Below are 20,201 nucleotides of genomic sequence, written 5' to 3' on the forward strand. Positions count from 1 at the left end.
TTGTCAACATTTTTGATACTCTATACTTCTTGATGCCACATGCCCTAAAACAGTACAACACAATCTGTTGTTTTTTGTTGGAAAGAATTTTAAAAATACGCATCTACAGTTGTACAGTTGAAAGAGAGTAGCGGCAGTCGATTCACATCGAGAATAAGTCGAGAAAGAAAAATCAGACAGCATTTTCTTATCGTTTCACAGCGGTAATGCTCTAGTGGACTTATTCCATGTCAAGAGGGTTCAAGGTACAGTTTGGATGCTGCTTAAGTCACACTTCTCTGTCTTTTGTCAATAGTAAATGGACTGTGTTTATAAAGCATTTTTTCTAGTCTTCTGACCAAAGTGCTTTTCCATTACATGTCACATTCATCCATTCATACACTGAGTGGATGGCAGAGGCTGCCATTAAAAATACCCATCAATTTGAATTCATTCCATTTACACACCAATGGCACAGTAAGCGAGGGCAGATTGGGGTCAAGTGTCTTGTCAAAGGAACCTTCAGCATATGGACAGAAGGACCTGAGATCAAACGGTCCTTCCGATTCGGACTGGCTACCACTGAGCCACTGCCCCACTGCCCCACTGTGTATATGTCTCTGTTCCGCCCTCCATCACAGCCACTACAGGTTGGCAAATATTGAAGCTTTGTCTTTTTTAGCAACTCATAAAAGGTGCTCAAGCTACTTAATCTGTTTCAGACCGACTTATGGCCCTTTTCTACTATACAGTTCCAGCCCTACTTGACTCGACTCAGCTGTACTCAACTCGACTCGGTTTGGGTACCTTTTCCACCAGCCCGAGTACCGTCCCACGGTGGGCCGGGTCGTCATAACACAGCTGCGTGAAACTGCTGTGCAAAACTGTGTTCACGTCATTTTGAACACGACACAAACACAACAACCACAAACAATGGAGGACATAGAGACAATGGTGTACTTGCTGCTTGATCTGTGGCTTTTTTGTCGCAGGCTGAGCGAGAGAGGAAAGCAAAAGAAGAGCAAAAGAGTACTGATGCCGTTTTTTAAAAATGGCAGGGTTGATTCCTGTGTCGGGCGTCGCGCTCATGACTCTTCGGTTACGACATTCTCTGACCAATCAGTGGCCGGCAGTCTGTCGACGTCACCTTTTAGTATTGGCTCAGTTCGCTTGGAAGCAGAGCAGAGCAGGTACAAAAAACTGGTATCTGACACGAGGTACCACGCCCGTGGAAACACAACACAAACCGAGTAGAGTCGAGTCAAGTTGAGTAGACTAGGACTAAGACGGGCCGGTGGAAAAGGGCTATTAGATTAGAGGAGAGGGACAGCAACATCACTTGGTCCCTATATGTTTACTACAAGTCCAAACCTGTGGTCAGTTGAGCGTCACACCACTACATAATGTGCAGAAACCATAAATACCTAAATTAACCTGTTTTGGGGGCACAGGAGATTATTTATTGTTATGGTATATCAAAACAGGTATTAGTGTTTGATTATTGCAATTGTTCTGGCACTGTGACAGCTCTAGTTTGATGTGTACCCTACTAAAAACTAGTTACACTGTATAAATAATATTCATGGTGATTTTCTTATTCACAGCCTTAGCTAGAACTAATCCCTTTAGCAGAGGTCAGAGTCAACAAGTATTTGAGCACTGCTTAAAAGGTTACATCTATTTTAATTTCAAGGTGAGCTACACTTGTCAGTGACTGTATTCATTGACAGGCTGCTTGAACCAGGTTTGAGCAATCATCTAGCATGTCATTAGAATCTTACCTGCTCACTTAGCTTCTTATTTTAAAAAGGGTGCTTTCACTCACATCCTGTGTACAAAGTGTGTCCCCAGTGACCTAAAACAAGAATAGAAACAAAGTTGAAGAAATCTGCTCCAGATAGATAAATCAAGACTGTTGCCTTTTCCCTCAAAAGGCCAGTGGAGCTTTATAAACAATGTCATCCAGGGTATTTTTTGTTTCATCCAAATTCCACCGCTGCTCAAAACACTTGTCAAAACGTCAAACATCTCATATGAGGTTTGTGCAGGATTCAGGTGAGGCTCTGAATGCCCTGGTGACGAGCCCCCTGACAGCAGAGTGATTATTCCTATCACGCCCTGCCTGTAATCAATGACAGAAGGTCACACACACGCCTCAAACACGAACACTCTGGACACATTGATACACAACACATTCACACATACACTTGCCTCAAGACAAACTTGTGTATAGTTCTCAGCACAATCCATCACACGCACGCAACTGAATGCAAAACAGAAAGATAACACACACATACAGGGACTAACACACATTCTCAGATCAATGGATTAGGTCATAACCCCTGAGATGAACCATATGGAACATCAATAGGCTCATCAATCAAACAATCACAGAAAATGGCAGGGTCACTGTCTGTACACGTGTCTGTGCCAGAGTGTAGCTCATGGGTGTATTGCATGTCAGCTCATATTTAAAGGTTATGAATATATTTCCTGGATCATACATATGTGCAGCATGGTCCCACTGAAGCAGTGTGTCATTTTGGTGTCAGTGTGTGTTTGATTGTATGGTTGTGAGTCTAGGCTAGGATCTATAGCAATTGATTACAAAAGGCAGATGTGTGTGTGTGTGCACATCTCCCTGTGAGAGAGACTTATTTGCTCATATTTAAAGGTTATGAATAGGTGTCAGATATTGACTGTGTGTCTAACATAGTGTTCTTGCAAGCATCTGGGGCCTCTGTTGGTGTGTGTCTGTCTGTGCCAGAGTAAGTGTCAGATATGGATAGCCTGTCCACTTAACATCTGAAAGCTGGAAACTTTTATTCTACACGTACAGATTATAATTGACACTTTGGCTCTTTGTTATCATTGTGACCCCTGAAGGCAGCTGTAATTGACATTTCTATTAAAAAGGGACATTGGCTCTCATCAAAGCTCTGAAGAGACCGATGAAGATTACTCGTAGTGTTTCATTGTGTTTCAAAAAATAGTTTGCATATGATCTCATAGGTCATGTGTGAAAAAAGTAAGGTACTGTGGAGGAGCAAATATTATCTAACGAATAAGAAATGATGAAGGTAATAAGGCTGTTGCAGTGTACCCTACATATTAATGCTACACCTGTGGCAGTTAAAGTGACAGGGGCAGTTATGTATTTATACTAAGGTTGTTTAAGTAGTATGTTTTCACAGCGTGAGGAACAGGCTTGGTAATGACACAGCAAATCACAACAATCCAAAACTAAAAGTGCAGAATGGTAACAGCAGTTACCACGATTCTCTTAAAACAACAGTATGAGAATCTTCCTATTTAACATCAAACGTTGCACCTCAATCAAACATTGACAGGAGGGATGTAAATGCAGATATCCATCTCTCTCACTGATAACCTGCAGAGCATGTGTCAGGCATTAGAGGTTATCAGACACCAGAGGCAGAGAGTGAGGAGAGGTTGTCCAGTGGTTCAATGATGGCAGCTGACGATCTCATACGGATACAAAAATAAAATGGTAAAATAGTTGGCAGATATTCCTCAACAGCCTGCCAGGTGTGGGAAGCACTCTTTTGATCTCTCTCTCTCTTTTTACACAATGTCTTTGCATATTTGTACACACAAATTTCCAGACAACATAGCGGTGAGAAAATATTTTATATCCAATTCAGCTACAGTAAACCTGAACTCTAAAAGGCACGTGTCTGCTGAAATACTCCTCTTCAAGCAAACCTCCGGATTGCACATCAACATGTTTTCAAATTTGCCTTCAAGAGATTATCAGACATTTGAACAATTTTCTTCATCATAAACTTTATGTTCCTGTACTTAAAAATAGCACAAAAAGTAAGGAAATTAGTTTTTGGTAGATCAATTCTTTGCTTATTGGCAATAAATCCTAAATCCTTGGAAAATTGGTTTATTTCCCTTTTAAAACGGTACCACATTTGTAAGGAACATGCATTCGTGGGATGATGTGGGTTGTGCCCATGAAACATATGCCAAATCTTCTCTGCCACTGCCAAACAGCTTATTCCAATCAGGTGCCTGATTGGCAGCACCTGTGAGCATGGACCCTGCTACAGTGGTCAGTAGGTGTCTGCTCCAAGAATCTGCATGCCACGTTTGACTGATCTGGATAAAGCCTGTGCGAGAGGGCAACTTAAAGATGGTGTTCTGCAAGACAAAGTTGCGGCATAATCTGGAGTGAGCACTTGCACCATCTCTAAAGTGGAGGCAATCTCAATGCAAAGAGATATCAAGGTGAGATTCTGCAACCAGTGGAAATCCCATGTCTTCACAGTCTGGGACCGAACTCTATCCTCAAAGATGACAACGCACGCCCCCACAGAGCATGGTTTCTCAGACATTACCTCCAGAATTTGGGGAGGATAGAATGACATGCCAGCAGTCCTGACCTCAACCCCATTGAACACTTGTGGGATCAGCTTGGGCGTGCTGTTTGTGCCAGTGTAACCAAAACAACCACATTGGCTGACATGCGGCAAATGCTGGATGAAGAAAGGGATGCCATCCCACAACAGTGTGTGACCAGGCTTGTGACCATGGCTGTGTATGTGTATGATTCTTACACACACTACTAAGGTTTCCTGTTAGTTAAATTAATTTATTGTTAAATAGAAAATATTTCTTGTTTTTTCAGACTTCAATCATCCAATCCACAATAAACACGAAAGAAGACTCAATGCAAGAATGAGCTGTTTGGCAGAGAATAAATGGCACATTTTTTATGGGGGTAAAAACAGGGAAATAAACAGGCTTTCCAATGGTATGAAATATATTGCTAAGAAGCATCATTACAACAAAGAGATAATCTATCAAACACAAACTTCCTTATTTTTTATGCTATGTTTATATAGGGGTGAAGTTGTTTTGCAGTCAGGTAAAACCACCATAGAAATTAAAACTGCAGTTTTTCCTGTGATGTAACAAGTTTGATTCAAGCAGGATGAGACACACACACACACACACACACCAACATGAACACACTGGAGCCAACTACTGCACACAGTGCAGAGGCAATTCTCACCCCCACTGTCAGAAGCGGACAATCTGTTGTATCTCACACCCAACACATAGATTTTCACAAGGATTCACTTTTTGTCCTGCTTGTCTGGTCCTACTCCCCTTCATGTTTCCTTTTTTCCAAGTCATCAAAACACAAACCCAAACTCCTCAATTCCAGATACAGTGGGATGTGACAAAGATGCCAACTCCTTATCAATATCTCCACTGAAACAGCCACACACCCGCATGCACTCCTTGATCATTCATTTCCCATTGAGCCCCTCAGCCAGACTACGGTGCATGTTGCCATGGTAACTAAGTACTCTTCAAATGATGAGTTCACTGGTAATAATGCGTCCTGAGGAAAAAAAAATCATCCCATGTTGGCATGCTTGTGTGTGCTTTGGTGTCCTGATTATGAGCACAGGTGCGTCCTGGAGCTATGCGCACACTCACCCCCTCCCTCCTCTGTGCTCCTCAAACTAATGGCGGCCCCTCCAGTGCCCCTTCTGTCAGAGCAGCTCAGAACCCAATGACACCACAACGGCGTCGATGCGAGATGGCTCGGCCGGCTGTCACCGTCGAGTGCAGACAAACAAATTGGAGCTTAATGTGCAGAAAACAATAGAGATTCAGGTCTCACACACGCCCGCCTACTCATCCCCTCCTGGATATTACAGGCTGCAGGGTGGCTCGGTTATTAGAGAGACATCACTCAAACAGGGAGAGCTGTTGTTTCAGCCCAGTGCTCTGACCTGAGAGGAGGTGAGGGGTAGAGGGACCATATGCCGATCAATAACGCATCACATTATTAGAAAATAATAAGCAGAGCACTGACAATGGGAGAGTTATTAAGTTAAAAGGTCCAGAGGATCATTATCTCAGAAATTCCCCAAATTCTTCTCACCATCTACCAACTGAGTGTTTTCTCTGTCACATCTGAAAAAACAATGCGTTATAACCACTAATGCAAGTCTGCAGATTTGTCTCTACAACCATCAACTCCACATCCATCACTGTCTGGTTTCTAACTCTCTGAAATATCTGCAGTATCCGTCCTGCTGAAAAGCTCAGCGGCTGTTTGCTTCTCTCAACCAACGACCTGCAAAGTGTAAGAAAAGTGCAGCAAAGATTCCCATGACCCCTCTCACCCAGCGAGACACACTCCAGGAGAGGATACTCATTCTTTACTACTGCTAGAAAAGCTTTTTCCTATAAGAGCAGACTGCCTTTGTAATGGCCGCCTTTAGACTGAGCCTCACCGCAGTCTTCTCCCATGTACCCCTCTGTTTTCTAAAATCACTCCATCAGCTGATTCCCTTTTTTTTGGAGGGGGGTACAACTTGATCGACAAAACAAAGCTGACTACTGGACTTTGTGCCTCTTTTCTCAGAACATTAAGGCACAGTTTCTTCTCTTTTGGAGTCCTGGGAAAAATCTTTGTTTCTGGTTCATCTCCCACTGTAAACTGTGACAGGCTTTGCTGATTATTGATTCTCTGTCTGCCATTTCCACAAAACTCAGATGATTTAAACCATTGTGGGACCAAATATTTTTGTTTTTGTGTGAGGAGACTATATTTCTGAGAACTCAGGGCTGAAGAGGAAACGCCTGTGAGGCACCAACAGTCTGGACTATCTTTTGGCTGCTCAGTCTCAGGCATAAGAACCACTCTACCACACATAAATCAGCTGGCTTGTCCAGTCTTTTAGACTATCAGATTCAAGATTCAAAGGTTTTTATTGCCAATTTTCACTATATATACGAAGACATACAGGAAAATCGAGATGCTGTTTCTCTCTTACAACTCTTAAGTAGCAAAATTTAAATATAAAATACAATACCATTATAATAAAATGCAGTTAAAAACAGCCCATGTACACAGTGCAGGTAGTGCAGTGCCGTGACAGTTTAAAAATGGAAATTATATTAAGGTGCAGACAGTATTGGAGATAAGTAAATGGTTTAATGAGCAAAAGCAGCTGAAGTAGAGTCCTTGTATGTAGTGGGTATGTTATAGTCCAGGGGGCAGAGGGGGGACGTAGTGAGTGGAATTCAGCATCCTGACAGCCTGGTAGAAAGAGCTGTTCAACAGTCTGAGACACAATCAGACACAATCAATCAATGCAAGTATGGCACATTTAGTTCTCTATACTAAAAAGACTATATCTTCACCCAGCTACATATTCCATGTGTACGGGGACTGACACCCACAGGGAAGATGACCTGAATATCTCTTTAAGACACCACTTTGTTGACCATGCATGAGTAATTAATGCCCAGATGTGCATAGACTCATTGATTCTTTCATCTCCACTTGGTAGCAGGTAAATGGACAGGCAAGGTTTCCTCCCAGTGTTTCCTCATCCCAGTATTTATCCAATCTGAGAGGGGGTCTCTGACAGACATGGACCACCTCAGGGGACTATAAAAAGTCCTCAAGCGCATAAGCTGCAACATGCTGACCATATGACCAAGAGTGAGACAAGCTATCCATAAAGGTGATTGGTTTGTGACCATTGACCTCAAGGTTGTTTACCTCCAAATACTAATTTGGGAGGGACACAGAAGGTTCTTCATGTTCACCTTTGAGGTCAAGCCCATTAAGCAGCCCTCTCCCTTACAGGCTTGACCTTAGCATCTACTTAAGCTGTGTCTGGCCTCCAAGGGGTCGTGATAAGTTGCACAATCAGTGATGTCTCATTCAAATACCAAGGCCATGTAATTCCTCTGTGGCATTTTGAGGGGCCACGTCTACTTGGAGTACAGATGTACACCACATGCGAGACACAGCGTGAGGGAACCAAGTAGCGTTTACCAATCCAGTTTAAACAGGCCTTGGTTGTACTATAGAACACCGTCAGGGCTTGATTCACAAAAGGATCTCATTGTATTTGCGCCCACTAAACCTGTGCAAATGAGCTGAAAAGAGATCTAATCCTCAAAGCAAGTGCAAAAGTGTGAATGCACCACAAACTGCACTGCAGAGCAAATAGCATCTCTGTGCACCAGTGTTGTGTACATTCATTTAAATGAACCATAATTCATTGTTTAGTATCAAATATATGCCACTTTCTATGCAAAAAAGCTTCATTGAAAAAAAATCCCTATTTTAGCACATTCAGGATGAGGTTTCACATCTTAGCTCTCAGCAGTATTCTTAGATATGTCCCTCCCAGAGGGAAGAATATATGAGGAACATGGGGAAATGCAATCAAAAACCCATTGGCAATAAGTTGAAAGAAAAAATTGGACACCGTTTTGGTACAGATATAGGTTGAAAGACTTCCTTATATCTGCCAAATAGAAGCTACCGTTTGCCATTTCATTCATTTAAAAAAGTGTTATAGATATTATTACCCAGCTATCATACTAATCTTCTGGCTGTGCAAGATGCTTGATTGGTCAAAACCTATTTACAACCCCTTAACGACTGTTTCAACTTTTACTCACATGAGCAACGCCAGAGGGAAACTGATAACACGTCATGTCAGATCAACCTGCTACAGTATCCCTAACTTCGCAAATGGTTTCTGAGATTGAAATTTTAAAAGTAGGACTTTTAAATATAAATGAAAATATTGTGGAAGTATCTCCATCACTGCAAATTCAGACAGTCTAGTTCAGGTCAGTCCTATACAAATGCAATTAAAATGAATGACTAGCTGTGGATTCAATTCTAAATTAAGGCCTCTTATAGCTAAACTTCAACATGTCATTACTGTACTGCTGGTATTTAAAGTTAGTGCTTTGTCACACTTCCTTCATGATACAACAACTTTTTAACACATCATAAATGCTGTGATAACACATTCAGTCATAAAGCCTCTCAGATTGAACATCCCTCAGGCCCTTCACTCTGAAAAGGGAAATATCTTCTTATCAAGTTCTGCTCTTTTATGACTCAACACAAAGGCAGCACAATAAAGATTCATTAGTGCGGTATATGCTGCAGAAACATGGGTGTGATTTCAGGGTGTTCTGTGTGTAAGTGCGTACGTGTATGGCATCTCAGTGCTGCTGTGTAAGCAATAATTTAAACAGCTAGATTTTACACCCGGGCTAAATAGTCCCTCTGAGACACACACTACCATGCACAATGCACACACTGGAGGTAAAATATTGAGTAATCATATTTCTTTAAAGGCCATTTGTGTGGGAAGTGTCACAATCCACTTTACACTTAGGATAACAAAGAAAACAAGCAGTGAGGGTTTGGGAGAGCTCATAGTCATTAAGCGGTTGTAAACAACACCTGATACAATCCCTTTGCTGACAGGTGATAGGATAAGCAACAACACAGCAGCATACAGTAGAGACTATATAAAGAAAAGCAAAGAACAAGTGTGGTGTTCTGGGAAAGCAGCCCACATAGCATCCTGGGCTTTGTTGTGGTTACAGGAACAAAATTGCAGCACATTCTGCAACTAATAATGACAATCAAAAGTTATTCAGTGGAACAGACCAGCAGGGACTGACTCAGTGTGTTGAGATGAGGCAGGAAATGAGTATCATTTCAGAAGCAAAGAGAAAAGGGTGGGGCACTTAAGAGGACAGAGGTTGAATACAGAACCAGATGGGAGAAAAGCAACATATTTACTCTGTTTTTTTCAGTAACAATACCAATATCTGAAATGCATTCAATGCTGCCTAAAATGGAAAATCCAATATCAGCACATATGCCAGTTCCTGCACCATTCTGATACAGCATTTTTACAAGGCCCAAATAAAGTCATGTGTTTTCAACAGAAATGGGTCTAACAAAGACCAAATGGCATAATAAAGAAAACTTACCTCTTAACAGTCCATACAATTCACAAGTCATTGGGTAATCCACAAGGACGCACAGAGAGGTTGACAATGATCAGACAAAGAAGGGTAGGCACACAGTCACTAAACACACTGGACCTAATCAAGACTCAGGTGTGACAAACAAGACACAGGTGAATCTAATCAAGGCTGGGCACACACTGAAAAAAAGGCGGGGAAAAAAAAACAAAGACAGGAAGTCAAGATAAAGCTGACACACTGGGGCAAGAACTACAAAATAAAACAGGAAATTCTAAACACACAAAGACCACAAAGACACAAAGGTAGTGGATGTTAGTATGAGGCAAGATCACTGATAAACAATACAAGGAAGACAAGGATATTTCATAACTACATTTTGTTTTTATTTATTGTGGCTTTTTTCATGTTATCTATTGTGTTTTTAATATCTGTTCTTTTTAATTACTATTTGTTTTTATTGATTTATTGATTTTAAGCTTCTACAGCACTTTGGCCAACTGCGGTTGTTTTTTAAATGTACTATATAAATAAACTTGACTTGACTTGACATAACTAATACAGACAAGGAGGAAATAAGACATATAACATCACATCACATACATGCAGGGTTAATAGCATACAATCCTTATTGTTCTAAGTCACACCCAAGCTTTGGAACATCATGTACACATCCCTCCAATCATCTGTTGCCTCTTCTCTTCTATTCTTGTAGATTTGATTCAAAAGTGTACCACTGCAACCGTCTCCCACACGCATACTAACACAATCATTCAGGTATTCACAGTTTGAGTTAGCTGCAGGTGGGACTAATTGTCTCAGCCTGGAAACACTTCTTCCTTTGTTCATCCCCTCCTCTCTTCACCTCCTGTCTATTCCTCACCTCCCCTTTGCGCCTTACCTGTTCTGAACTCCTCTCCTCCTGTCTTCTTTTCTTCTCCTCACCTCCCACTGATCTGTCCTGGTGACTAATTTAGCTTCTCCTCTACCCTACCTTTAGACAGCAGATGGTGGACAGCAGACCTATTGTCATTCGTTTTGATGTAATCCATAGTTAAACTGAACCCCATTGAGCAGCCAGAGCAGAAATTGCAGTTGGTTTAAGGAGCTTCAATTTTTAAACCTGCGTTGCAACAGGTTGTCAGAAAAAATTTGAAAGGAGAACAAAGGAAGGAAAGGTCATTACTTGAAGCTTTGAACTCTTTAGCTATTTTTTAGTGGATTGTACAGTCTTTATTCTTTCTCTGGTTTTGATATGCTCATACCAGATATTTTCATTGATAAGCCATCTTCACAGTTAGAAATCAGCAAGAAACAGCAATGTCTACTGTTGCATCTTGTGTCTATTTTAGATCGGTCAAAAAAATCTCATACATTTCTCAGAAAGTTCCTTTGAATCCCTCTAAATACCTTAAATCAACATTTATCCTAACAATTTTAATACATCATTAATGATGTATCCTAATAGCTTGTGTAATTAGACAAAATAAATGTATATTCTGTAAATGCGGCAAGCCAATAATGTCATTAAAAATAAAAGTTTGCTTTCAAGTACTTCTACTAACCAAGCTTTATTCTGTTAAGTTTTTATTTGTCTGAGAGATACCTAAGGTGTCAGTCTAACATAGTGTGTCCAAAGACTGCAGGGCAGCCAAGTCTCAGAGGGCATCAAAACAATAATCTGCTCTGTGATATGGTCACTGTTGTGATTAAAGACCTCGGACTCCTCGCACAGCTGCATCAGCTGTGAGCACCAATCAGCTGACTGAAACACCAGCAGCTGCTGATGGATGATACGGCTCTCTTTTTTGAGTAGAAAATAGAGCTGGTGGTCCAGTGGGTTAACTTACGAAACACAAAACTGCACTATAACCGCAGAACATTGTTTTTGATTTTGAGCAAAAAAAATAACATCAGGACTGCTTGTCTCTTAATTTGCTGTAGTCTGGTTGGAAGTAGTAGAATATTATGCTCAACACTTGGTTCAACTTGGCATTGAGTGGCAAAGTGTTAAAGTCATGTTCTCATCTTGGTAAAAAAAAAAAAAATCCATACCAGTCTTGACTTGTTTCTCCTGGTGTGTGATTTCTTCAAATCACACACCAGGAATACAAGCAGTGAGGAGCTCAAATACACTGCAAACTGATCATTTGTAAGGATTTTTCGGTGAGGTCTCTCAAATTACAAACACGCCTATTGATTTGAAGCTTGTTAGAAAATACTTCAAATTGCCATCTGCGTTAATGTACTTTGAGTGTCTCCGAGTCATCTTTAACATCTGTGTACACTGCTAGAGACGCACTACAAATCTAAACAGACATGTTCATTTTTGTTTAACTTTAAAAATTGGATCAATCAATCTAACAATACAGGTGATAAAATAATTGCTATAATCCCGCTCGTCTTACTCAGTATCCTCTCACTGGCAGAAATCTTCTCCACCTGCCTCTGTTTGAGAATCACCACACAGGCTGATTGTGTTGTTGGCTGGTGCAGTGATGGATGGTGGAGGTGTCTCGTGCTCTGTTTTTGGTACAGAGAGGAAATGAAACATGACACACCCTGAAAAGTTGGAGGGAACATAAAATGTGATAGAAGGTAAACTTATTCATAGCTCTGCAAGTTGCAGACTCAGGAGGCCTAGTCAGTAAAGGAGGCTTTCTTTATGTCAGTGGATTTTTTTTTAAGTTATTGAGCAGTCATTATCATTGTCATGAGTGACTATGGTAGTGCTACAATATTGTACAAACATTAAATTGGGGTTTGCTCTTCTAATCAAGTACACTTTTTGTTGAATTCAGACAGTATCTTCTCTGGGTCCCATAGCTGTCTACTCTGTGTTTCTTCTGAAAACAAAAGAGAAACAAACAACATAACACCATTCCAGACTAAAAGGAACAGATATTTGTGTGGTGCACTCCCATTTCTTCCAGGTTCCAACTCAAGGGGATGCACTTACACTGAATGTACATTTTGATACAATTCATGGTGCTGGGTTCAGGATATCGTTTTTCCACATTTTGAATCATTGAATCAAACAACAATAAAAATAATAAATGTATTTATACTACGGAGATGTTTCCTTTGTGTTTTCTTTATAAATTTAAATAATCCCTATCTATTTTGAAGTTGTATACTACTTCTGGACAAAACATGTACAAAAGTAGTACATGCACATGTAGTGTCAGTGACATCACCCACTGGTGTCAGGAGGGACACTGTGAAGCCCAAAGATGGCAGGTGCTGTGCTGAAAATGCTGACTCAACTTAGAAACCCACACACAACCGTGACCCTAAAGCAGGGGTGTCCAAACTTTTTTCAAAGAGGGCCACATTTGATGTTGTCAGAATACTTCAGGGCCAGTGGCTCCTACTGAGACTTAGGTGACTTAGGAATCATAAAAGTGATATATGAAATCTCTATTTAATAACAATTATTTTACATTTTTTTCTCAATAAATCAGTAACTAGGAAGTCCTCAGTTCTCCCCAAGCCACTTAAACACTAGCAAACTTTATCTTCTTCTGTAGAATGTTTTTCATTCGGGTCGGGCAATGTGGGAAAAAATATTGTCTTGTTATTTTTCTATGGCAGGATCATGATCTGGATTTCATCACACTTCTATTTCATGTTGTTTTTAAGACTTTTCTGACCAGCAGACAACATTTTAAGGACTAAATAATTCTTGTCCTACATTCTGAACTATTTTTTCTGCACCAAATTTTGCCTTTTCTGCACAATTTCCTAATTTTGATCTTGTGTTGTGTCTTCTGAACTTTTAATGTTCATCAAGAACATTTTCACATCATGATAAAAACATTAATTTGAAAAAAAAAACTGTCAACTTCAAGAGTTCTTGTGTTTCCTCCTAATTATATTCCTGCAGAATATCCAGAGCTTTGAATTTATAAAAGTAGTCCATATGAAGCTTTTTGAGACGTTTCTGGATTAACTTTAGTTTTGTTTGTGCACTTGAAAGAAACTGCAAATGTACAAGATTCAGAAGGTGATTAATTTCTTTGCTATAATAACACATTTAAGATGGAAGCTTGGGGCCATAATTAAATGGACATTGGGCCGCAATTGGCCCCCGGGCCGTACTTTGGACACCCCTGCCCTAAAGCCTCGGGTCCACAGGATGCTTGGCGTTACTTTACGGCTGTGCCGCGCACTGCCCAGCCAATACGTTCCCATTCTAGTCAATGCTCTAGGGTCCACAGGGCGGATGGATTATGGATGTAAGATACAAACAGCCACATATCTGTGATCCAGGTCAATTACAACAGGACTTTAAGATGATATCTGTGTCAGAAGGTAACAGGACAACAAAAAAGAGCCAAATTATTATTATTAAACTCATCTAAACCTGCAAAAACGAAAATTAACAGTTCTGCAGCATACTCAGTGATGATTAAAGCTCAAAAGTAATGGAATACTCTCCAAATGAGCAGAAATTCAACCACAGAAAGGCTCTGTAACCTGTTGTTTGTATGTGGTTCTCTCTATGCTGGATCCAGCTGATCCTGCTTGCTCTGCGCTACGCTCCCAACTCGCATCCTGTGGACCAGGGCGCAAGCCCTCGGGTGGAGCAAACACGCTGCGCAGCTGTAACGTGGCGCACATGCATCCTGTGGACTCCCCGGGTATCTCTGGTGGAGCGGCACGGCGCGGCGGCATGCTCCCGAGACGGAGCTGAGACGCGCCATGGCGAGCCCTGTGTACTCATGGCATGTACTGTATGTGATGAGAGCGAGCATAATCCTCTAATAGTTTGCAGCTCTTTAGTGGCATTTTAAAGCAGATAAAAAAAGAAAAAGAATGCACATTAATCCACTCAGGTAAAGTCACTGTGTGGGGAACACTGCTCTGAATGAGCTCTAAAGAGAGGAGTGCCGAAGCTACCACCCAATTTTGACTTTCTATACTTGGTATTGCTGTGGCTCAGGGGGTACAAAGTGTCCTTCACTAATAAAACAATCTGCAGTTTAATCCCCTGCTCCTCCAGTCAACATGCTGAAGTGTCCTTGGGCCAAACACTGAACCCAAATTGTTTTGTAGGCTGTGCCATCAGGGTTGCAGTTTGTTCCCGATGAGCAGCTTGCACTCAAGCCTGTATGAAACACAATATCTCAAATATAAACTGAATATTATAACCCAGTGATGGAATGCATTCCTGGCTGAATTCTACGAAAATTTTGTTAAAAAAACAAAGGAGGAAGAAAAGGAAATAGTCAGCAGGTATAAAAAGATGAAGATCTTGTGAAAAAATAAGAGGAATAGCCCTTGGATGATAAAATGACAGAGTGATAAAGCAAAAAGAGAGAAGAGCAGACACAAGGAGAGAAAGACCTCCACCTTTCTATCTCTGTTGTCATCTTGTCCTCACCATTAATTTCCCTGCATTTCCCTCTTTTCCCCTCTCCCATCATCCGTCACTCACTCTATCTCCACCTTGCTCCTTCCTAATGCTCCCCTGCTTAACTCCGCAAGGATCATTATCATTTCCTGCTTTCTCTTGCTGCTTCATTTATTCACTCTTTAACTCCCTTTGATGCATTTGTTCTCCATTTCTCTCACCCAGCTTCTCCCCCAACTACCCCTCCTCTCATTGTCAACTTGAGTCGTCATCCCTCTGCTGTCTCCCTCACTTGTTTAAAATGCCTTTAGTGTTTGAGAGATTCTGCAGTCAATTCAGATCACTTGACAGCACTTACATTTTCTTTACAATCCATGTCTCTCACTCTCTATCATACAAGCTCTTCCATTTATTTCATAATTCATGTTCGTCCTTTGTCTTTCTCTCTCTCTCTCTCTCCCTCTCTCTCTTTCATCTCACCTCTTTCCAAGCTTTTCATTTTTCACTACTGAATGCTTTTTTTCTTCTTTGCTTAATTACTCAAGTATCCCATTTTAATCACTCATTCACGTGTCACTCAAAATTATAGCTCACCTTACAATGCCCTCCTCACAACCTAAGGGAGCTAATTCCACACAGCTTTTTTCAGCTCTTTCATCAGCTGAAGATATTGAATATTAAATCACACACAACTTTACTCTTTATCATAATCTTATCATTCCATCCTGTTAAAACAAACCCTCTGCACCGTAATACAATTTTCTGCCATTGTTCATCATATAAAAAGCCTTTGAACATGTCATAATTACAACTTTTAGAGGCTAAGACCACTGAACAACACAACTTTGTGTCATGTAGCCACACAGAGAGAAAATCACTACAAAAGCTGTAAATCATAGGGATTTTCATGGAGTTCAAACAGTTGTTAAAAAGATGTCAGTCAAAAGACAATAAGCGATCATCATGACACATGGTTAATTGATTGTTTCATCCGGCAAGAAATGGTTAATACTTTAAACAAATTCTTAAAATTTGAAGATTTGCTGTGTCTGTGTGGTCACCATTATCAAAGCTAGGTATCTTTTTGATTTGGTCAAAAAGTGGTCCAATTTAAATAACAAGACACAAGTAATCTTATGGGCATACAAATCTGGATGAACAGATATCACATTAAGAGATCACATAGACTGCAGGATAAACTGATCAGTCAAACTTATAGAAGAAATATTAAGCTTTATTACTACGTGTCTCTGTTAAACACTTGATTCTGATTGGTCAAAACTACGGATGTTCTGAGGCCACTTGTTTCCTGGCTGTTTCAACAGAAATTTAAATTCAGACTATGCCTGGCTAGTCTAAAGGTAAGGAAAAACTCAAGAAAACTATCATAATTGAGCAAAATTTATTCTACACAGGATCACACACTCTGCCAGTAAATTATGTCAAATTGATTCACAGAGTGTTGCTAACAATAGCAGAGCTAGCACCACCAGCCTTTGATCCTCTCTGCAGGCTTGTATCCACATGCCTGTGCTGGTTACACATTGCTCTAGTTGAATGGTTATGTGACAATTAAATCATTCACAGCTTATTAGGGGTGCAACGGATCAAAAAACTCATGGTTCAGATCGGATCACGGTTTTCAGTCACGGATCGGATCATTTTTCAGATCAGCGAAAAAAAAAAAAAGAAAAAAGAAAAAAAGAAGACAAGACAAATATAACTTTGTCCCTCCATTTATTTTGTAAAACACTTTGCCAATTAAATAAAAGCAACATTCAACTCAAAATGTACTGCATGTGCAAAGCACCCTATCTGTGGGCCCAGTCCTGCCTCATTCACTGCATTTCATGGCATGGCAAGTGAAGGAGCAGAGGAACTTCAAAAGTTTCACTCTATTCTTCTTTCAATTGCTGATTTTCACCGTCCACTTTTCTTTGAGCTGCAAACTGTGAACACACCGTTTTATTCTAGGGTCCTACAGCTGGCAAAGTGCCAACATGCGAACTGCTCCAAAAACTAAAGTGAAAGTTAAAAATTGCACTCGCAGCAGTGGACTCTAAGTGACCCAGTAACAGCCTGTCTGCGTATCGTTGGCATGGAGACAAGTACCGGTAAACACGGGGTGACCCGACCAAAACACAGAGTGAAGGAATAACAGTTCGGGACCACAAATAGACGGCCGGGTGTGGCCCGCGGCCCGCGTATTGACGGCCTCTGGTCTAGTGGGTGCGCAACGGAATTTCATAACGTGGCTCAATCACATTCAGCATTCACTGTATTTCACAGGGAAACCCAAAATGCTCCCATACATGTGACAGAACAGATGCAGGAGGTTTTTTCAAGTTCCACTGCTCCTTCACTTGCTATGACTACCGCTGCGCTTGACGAGTGAGTGTGGATTGAACATGCGGTCATCACGTGAACATGCGCAACTTTTTTCATCAACCGATCCGCGGACCACGTCCGTGCCGAACCGTGGAGAGGCATCCGTACGGATCACGGATCAACGATGATCCGTTGCACCACTACAGCTTATATGCAACTGCATCTTTATTTTCTTGATCAAAATACAGCCTAACTGTGCCATGCTACAAGATGCCATCTGTCATATGTGCTTGTTTATATCCAGGTAGTGGAGCATTAAATGCATAATGACAGTAGCCATTAACTGGAGCTACAACCCAGACTAGTGGTGGGTGTCTATGTCACAGCTTAGAAACAACTTGTGACCAGGATTTCAGAACTACTGTAATAAAATACTGATAACTACTTTGACTGACTAGTAATTCAACGTTTGATCACTGAGTTGATTAAGGCACACATCCCTGGTCAAAACCCAACAACAACTGTGATTAATTCTTAACAGCAAAAGCAACAGCAGTGATGACCTGATCACACGCCATAATAAATCATTCAGCAAAGAGTCTGGCACATTTCACCTGGGCCTGTTGACACTGTGGCATCCCTTCAGGGTGAGACAAAACCCCTACCCCCTGCATCAGAATTCTGCTCACAGTGTCAGGATCCTACTTTGTATAACCATCTACTCACTGTACTTTATCCCTTGCATAAAAGCTATGATAACACTGGCTGTGGCCATGGATCTTTGCTTGGAGTTGTTCCTTCTTAAGAATGAGTACTAAAGCTCTAACTGCTCAAATATTCATTAAAAAGTGGTAATACCTGTACTTAAATCTCATCTATAGAACATAGCCTTTGCACGTTACATTATTGTTGTTAATATTTTCTATAACAACAACAAGGTATATTTACATAATGATAAAAATGCATCAAGATCAGGTAGTGTAACATGGGATCAAACGGTATAAATAATGCTTGTAAAACTTTAAACAGGCTCAGTCCAGGACATCCTAACCCTAAAGGTAGGCTTAATAGGAGCTGGACAGAATATATAATAGCATAACACATAAAACAAAAACTTATTACGACTCTACTCACAGGTGTCTGGATGCAAGGATCCAATTTGATGCGAATGGAATCTGTAAGGCCTCATCAAAAATATAAAAGTACCTCAAGGCACTATAACCAACTATTCCTCCTTGCATTGGTTGCTAAAGAAATAGGTGGTTTTGGCCAATGTAAAAGTAATGACCTGGGGTCTCATTTATAAAAGAGTGCGTAGAATCCCTACTAAAAGAGTACGTACTCAGAAAACCCGGAAATGGCGTGCGCCAAAAATAATTCTGATTTATTTAACCACCTGGAGGTATGCGCACGTAGTTCAAGCCTCGTATTCCACCCTTTTCACGCCCACATTCAACCATATATGGTCAATGCAAAGCACTGTATGAATGAACATGCATACAAATGAGCCGGAAGATCAAAAGTTCTCACGGTGAATCACGGCAACAACTGAGAAGAAGACGGAGGAAATAAGGTTTCTGACACACAAACCGTGGTCCTCATGAATGAAGCGGAGGTCAGAGAGCACGCATTGTTTGTTTCTTACAGCAGGAGGGACACATAAGAAATACAAATAAAAAATAAAAATATCGAGTGACTCCACGTCGCTGCAGCATTCATGTATCCGTCACCAGTGCCAGAGCATCCATCATTCATCATTACGCACGGGTCTCACTGCAGTGTTTCATGTTTACAGGACACAGACTTTTATTTCACATTACAGAGAGCTCACGTCTTTCAGAGATCTCCTCTCTGATATTATATGACAGTTTGATCCGTGAATATAAGTTTTAATGCGTTGGTTTCATCACGTGCAGCTTGGCCTGCGCTTTGACTGATTATGATGATATGTAAGATAATAACTGTGAGAACCGGGCATGGCTTTACTCCACACTTTTCTCATTAACACAGTAGACACATGCAGGTGATGAAGATGTGATCAATGTGTGAGGCAGCCGTCACTGTGTCTCTGCGCTCCGCTTGTGTCGTACAGCAGTCTTTATTAAAAGTATAACGGCATTCAGTGACTCTGCACAGCGTTAGAAACATTGAAAACATGACTGTCACTTTGCTCCGCAGCTTATTTACGTTCTCTGATGTTACTTTGGTTTTACCTCCCGATGAACACGTTAGGATACGGCCCGTGTGTTTCCTCTACACTTAAAGAAACTGGAGAAATGTGACGGTGAGACAAAGCTGATTAAATATTTGATGAACTTTAAGTCACGCTTTTATCTTTTAATGACGGCTTATTGGAAACGACTCACCACAGACACACATTCAAATGGAATATGTAGATTTAGTGATGATGGTGACGCGGGTCTGTTAATGTTGTTATTCAATGAATGAAATGTGTAAAAGGCATCAAAATATATTTTCACGTCAAGTTTGTTTTTTATAAATCACAAACTTGGCGTGAAAACTGGCGTACGCCAATTTCAGGCCCTGTTTTGTGTGTAAGCAACCTTTATAAACGAGACCCCTGGATGTGTTTGTTTGAACCAGGTGAGCTCTGAACAACCTGAACTACGAAACACTTCAAAGCATACTCACAATCTTGAGAAACATTACAAGAAACCAAGAATAAAGTTTGTAGCCGATGGTATAAAAATATACTATGTGTCAGCCC

General features: G+C 40.8%; 1 long non-coding RNA gene across 1 annotated transcript in view; it reads right to left on the reverse strand.

The window, feature by feature from the left end:
- Positions 1–9,928, reverse strand: part of LOC117828051 — a 97,430-nt gene extending 87,502 nt beyond the window's left edge. Inside the window, exon 1 of the long non-coding RNA XR_004634321.1 lies at positions 9,796–9,928. This is a non-coding gene — a long non-coding RNA (uncharacterized LOC117828051). The remainder of the gene's footprint in view (positions 1–9,795) is intronic.
- Between the last annotated feature and the right edge of the window lie 10,273 nt (positions 9,929–20,201).

This window comes from Notolabrus celidotus, chromosome 16 (genome assembly GCF_009762535.1).
Source record: "Notolabrus celidotus isolate fNotCel1 chromosome 16, fNotCel1.pri, whole genome shotgun sequence".
Taxonomy (NCBI): Eukaryota; Metazoa; Chordata; class Actinopteri; order Labriformes; family Labridae; genus Notolabrus; species Notolabrus celidotus.